The sequence below is a fragment of the Onychostoma macrolepis genome, chromosome 07, assembly GCF_012432095.1.
Source record: "Onychostoma macrolepis isolate SWU-2019 chromosome 07, ASM1243209v1, whole genome shotgun sequence".
Taxonomy (NCBI): domain Eukaryota; kingdom Metazoa; phylum Chordata; class Actinopteri; order Cypriniformes; family Cyprinidae; genus Onychostoma; species Onychostoma macrolepis.
The window spans coordinates 20,114,207-20,120,173 of record NC_081161.1 but is presented as its reverse complement, the minus strand read 5'-3'; positions in this window follow the sequence as shown (position 1 = coordinate 20,120,173).

The following is a 5,967-nucleotide window of genomic DNA, read 5'->3' as shown; positions in this document are numbered from 1 at the left end:
AACAAGTCTTCTTAATGTCTCATCATTTGGTTTTCATAGCTGTACACAACAAACTTAAACGTTATAACAATAAAAATAACAAACGTTAACCATCATAAAAATATACATTTTGTAACTGTTTTTAAAGATTATTATGCAAGGCTGCATTATTTTGATTAAAAATAATTTTGTGAAATATTATTGCAATTTAAAATAAGAGTTTTCTATTTTTAATATGCTTTAAAATATATTATATAAAATATATATTATATTATTATTTTATTCCAGTGAAGCAAAGCTGAATTTTCAGCATCATTACTCCAGTCTTGTCACATGCTCTTTCAGAAATCATTCTAATATGATGATTTGAGGAATTAAAAATTTTATTCAGAATGGATGTGTTAAATGGATAAAATTATATTTTGAATAAATGCAGTTCTTTTTAACTTTTTATTCATCAAAGAAAAAAGTATCACAGGTTCCAAAAATATTAAGAAGCTCAACAGTTTCAACACTGATAATAAATCAGCATATTAGAATGATTTCTGAAGGATCATGTGACACTGAAGACTGGAGTAAAGGCTGATGAAAATTCAGTGCTGCATCACAGAAATAAATTATATTTTAAAGCATATTAAAATAGGAAACCTGTATTAGAAATTGCAATAATATTTCATTTTTTTCTGTATTTTTGATCAAATAAATGCAGCCTTGATGAGCATATCCATTAAAAACATTTTCATATTGTTATATAACAAGTTATATAATGAGTATGGGCTCGTTCCTTCCTACAGTGCATACATTGAAAGTGGCCATTGATGAGGAGTGTCATACTCCTGACATATAAAAGTATATTTGTGGCTGTTCTGTAGCTGAAGTTAATGCGCTTGTTCACATTGCGCTTGAATTTAAGATAAACTGCGATTCATGAAGATGGATGTATTTAGGAACATTAAGTTTCATAAATTAATCAGAGGAACATTTCAGAAAATGTTGTATGTTCACATTCGGGCTCATTGTACATGTGCCCCAGGTTTTCCTTTGTTCTACATCTCAAACATTATCATATTAGATATTTGTTATATTCTGAAAGTACTTTTGCTGAAATGATTTGTGTGAACCAAGAGAAGGCGGCTGCCCGCTTGGATTTAGTCTCCATTGTCCTATTCTGGCTTTGGGGCAAAAGTAACATGCGGAGTGCGGTTCACTAAAAAACATTAATTTCTCTCTTCCATAGGAAAGGTAAAAATGGGTGGGTGGATGAATTAGTTTAACAGGCAAAAACTAATGTGCTTTTCTGTGTGACTTGACATGAAGATGAAATTAACAAAATTACTTTCCTTCCCTTTTAGGCTTTAATTTTTACCCATGGCTACTCCTGTGGCTCCTGTGACATTTGCCAAGACAACATTACTTGATATACATAACCTGAAGCAGCTTTATGAGAATGCATATACTGAAAGGAAAGCAGATCAATCAGAAATGACCTTTGAGTAGCCACATTTATGGTATTTTTGTTGATGAAGGCTCTCTCCAGGGTCGACCATACAAAGCTATAGTACTGAGCAGGTACAGTCAGTGAAATGGTACAGTGTGTTCATTTATAATCTTGTATTTTAGGCCACCTATCTGAATTCGTCATAACATCTACTCTTTCACACCAGCGGGCCATAATGCATAGATCGCCTATGACCGGATTTCCAACTGAGCCAGTATCAAATGACCACCAAACTGAAATGAGTTTAAGTCTTTAGAAATGAGCTAATTGAAATTTCAAGCAAATTAAAACCAGTGGTGAGTATAAGAGAAGCCCGACTTATACAGGTTTAACTTGCTTTACTGTAACCAAAGGCTGCTGGAGCAGCGATAAGCCGTGGATGGATTCCGCTCCTCTTTGGGAAATACAAGTCTGTACCTTTTTATAATCCCTTCAAGTTACACGAATCCCTGACGGCTTTTAAAAAGCCCACTGATGTCGTCATTTACAAGATCAGCTTTTCAAAGGCCCCCATGAAATAAAGATTTAGGAGATGACATGCGAGGTGGAGAAACACACAAGCGAAGGGGAACATACTTGTGGCGTTTCAGTGACTCTTGCTGGTGCTTCTGTTCTGTGCCAATTCCAAACCTCCAGTTTTTCCATTTCCACCGCAGAAAGTCCAGTTTTATGCTCAAGCAAGTGGAATCAGGAATAACATGCATGTTGAACTTTCTCTCATGAGCTTAAGAATTTCTTGCTGGTCCTCTAAAATAACTGGAAGCTTACAAAAATAGGCTATGGCACCACGCTTGAAGTCCCTTACTTCTCGAACTGGACTTCTCAGGGATAACATAAGTAGAGAAACAAAGCAAGAAGCAGCAAAATAAAGGAAATGACTGCAACCCACTTTCTCCTTTGTGCTTATCAAGGACTAAAGCCAGACAAACAAAAAGAATAGTGCCAGCCATTAAACATTTACGCTTTTCTTCCCCCATAATCCTCCTTTAAGTCGAGCTGCCTGCCAATTTATTTCTTACATCTCTTTGATAATCTTCAGCCCTTTAATGTCAGCAGCCACATCTTTTATTTCTTTTAACCAGAACAATTCGGATGCCCAGACGTTTCTTGCCCATTGTGATGTCTAACTTCTAGAGAAAATTCAATAAGGTCTGTACAGAGCTTGTAGATCCTATTATATGAAGGTACTCGTTGGATGTTCAAAAAAAATGAGTTTCTAAGGGGTGGAATTGTGCACAAATGTTTAAATGATGGAGACTTGCATGAAGGACATGATGAATAATGAAGCAGTTATTCTCTTTTCACTTGCCACTGCACAGAGAGCTGTGGGGATCTGGTGTTTGATGTAATCTCCATGTCATACATATGATTGGGGCCAGGGCTTCTGAGACATTCAATAAACAACACACTCACTCAGGCCAAAAAAATAAAAATAAAAAAAAATCTGAGGGTGAAGTGCTGTTATTCAAAATGTATTGTCATGAAAGAAAAGGTGGTTGTATGTTTGAGGCATATTTAGGCATATACAGCAATTTAAAGGAAAGTGTCATTTAGACAACTGAGAGCTTTCTGTCTTCACTGAAGAATAGCGATTTCTTCTGTCTGGATCCGTTATCTGAAAAATAGACCATATTCAGGAATAATTCAAATCTTGGCTCATTCAAGTCATATGTATATTAAAAATATGTAAATATATAAAAAAGGGTAAAGTGTGCAGATGTTCCAGAGCATCACTCTGTATTAACAAAAAGAAGCAGACTTACCATTGTGAGGAGATGGTCAATCTCAGTGGTGTCTCTGTATGGACTCAGAGCATTCCACACAAAAGGATGATATGCTTTCCTGCACAAAGATATTTAGAGATTGTGCATAGTGTCAGATGAAGGTGCCAGGAGTATACACAGCACTGCAAGATAAACATCTAAAGAAATACCGCTGACTATATTTGGCGGGAACCTCAAGCGGAACATATATTGGTCTCTGTGTGTGTTCTTATCTGTTTTTGCACATCATATAAGCCGTCATGTGAAATGCACTACCATTACTGTGATGAATTTTTATTAAGTAAAAGCTCTTGAAGCCTATCATGGACCTTGAGCATTGTGTGCCATATATACACTCGAACTGAGTTATAGCTGGTTTCTAGTTTGCTACAGGATGACTAAAAAATAATATATTATATTTTATATATATATATATATATATATAACCCAAACCCAACTACAGGGTTTTACAGTGATATGAAAACCAATCTTTTCTTTTTTTTTCTATCCATGAATTTCAAATGACATTTTGACAGTAATAGAGATCGTCAAAATCATAGTCCAAGAATCTGCCTCTGGGACTCTAACTCTTGTAAACTAGGTCTGGAGAATAGATTTAACTGTTGCTTACCTCTCAGGGCGCTGATACAGGTGTGCTTTAGAGATCTTCTGCATCTCAGCTTTGATCTGGTCCAACTTTTCTTTTATCAACTGAGTGTGAGTCTTGGATCTGTGTCTCACTGATGTTGTACTGCTGGGTTTTGAACAGTGTCGTTTCTCTCTATGGTTCTCACTGGGAATCACATCTGAGAAAACATGACCTGTTTGGCATAAATAACAGAGAGTCACATATGGTGGTTTGATTCTAATTACATAATAAATGAAGATGTATAAATGTGCATGATTGTTCATTTGGTGAACACAGGGCTGAGAATGGACAAAGCCATTGGGTCAGTGCGCCAGGGCCTCAGACTATCAAGGGCCTCAAAAGCCTATCACAGTGCGTGCCTAACACTAGGATCTCTTGACATACAGCGCAAAATAGGGCTCATGGTTACTAGTCTAGTGATCCTAGTCTAGTTGAGCCTTTCACAGGATCATGGGATCCAGTCCTGGGTAGACAACAAATGTGCATTTATTAGGTTTCTTGAAGCATCTTGGAGACGTTGCCACAGTTGTTCTGGATTTAGTCTCAGTTTGTTCTGTTTCTTCATGTTATTCCAGACAGACTGGATCATGATGATCAGATCACATCTCTGTGTGGAGCACTGGCTGTTGTCAAGACAAAAATCTCAATGGATTATTACAATTAATGGCAAAATGAATGTTTGGAAATGTAAACTGATATTTCCTACTGACACACTACAGCAAAAGAGAGAAATAAGTGACTTACAGCCAATTTTTAGCTGGTGAAAATACTAGTGTTCTAATAATTTTGGCTGCCACTGTTATAAAGCCAGGCAATAAATTAATACATTTTTGTATTTGTATTTTGTACTTGTTTTTTTTTCTATGCACTTAAAGCACTCAACAGAAAAGAGACACCATAAGTGATACAAACCTTATTTGGATCTTGTCCCTAAAGCCCTTCCCTTCCCTTCACCTGCTCCTAACCCTGATATTAAACCCTCTGGGAGCCACAGTTTTGAGTGTGGTAACAATATATGAACTGCACACCTTGCAGTATGTGTGCCAGCTTGTGAGATTAACACAATGTCAATATAGTACATCTTTGGTAGGCTCTTGATTTTCTCCATTTCTTAAAAAGAAATGGCTCTCTGAGCTGATATGCAGTGGAAAAGGGAGAAGAACGAGGTTAGGAAAAAGTTTGATTGGAACTCACGTCAGTCGCAATAAAAGCTAAATCCATTATCTTTATTCTCCATACCACTGTTCCTGTTACAAGAGGGGTTTCTTTTGAAGTGGCATTAGTTGCAATCAGATATTGGTGGGCAGAGTTAGTGACATAACCTTTGCCAACAAAATGGGCTATTTGCACTTAGTGTAAATAGCCACTCTGAAATAATAATAATATCCGTTTGCATAAAACAAAGCCTTTAAGATCAAGCAGAAACTTCTCCCAGGCAGAAGACAATAATCCCACTGGCTAGTGTTTGTGTTTCACTGACCACATTTCAAACAGACAACGTGAATAGTATTCATGGGCCCAACAGCCTGTTAAGCACAGAGTGGTGTGCATAAAAAGCTGTCAAATATTATACGTTTTGTTTTTTTTCAGATTGTTACCAGAGGTAAGTAACCACTCCTCTTACCTAAAGTGGCTGTACCTCCAGTTTCACATTTTGCTGGCAAGGTTGTTCCGTTCTCACTGGCTGGAGTAGATGCTGATAGATCTAAGAGAAAAGGCAGGCGAGAAGTGCTATCAGTCCCATTTACAATGATAAAAGGTGTGGCATATAAACTGCTGAGCCTTTTAGATTTGTTTTTAAACAGAAGATACTTTATACTGTAACTAATGACCCTCTGAAAGCAGGACCAAATATCAAAGGCTGCACAGAGAGTGTGTTTAGCTAAATATAATGGTGAAATGAAAGCACACAAATGCATGAAGCCACTTTCTAAACTGTATATGAGGAGTTTGGCCACTTGCCTTTTAAATCTTCCCTCGATGTTGCTCTGCTGTTGCTTTCAGTGGACGCTGACTTAGAGGAAGGCATGCTTTCAAAGGAGGCATTTAATTAAAGTCTGTATGCCAAAAGAAATACG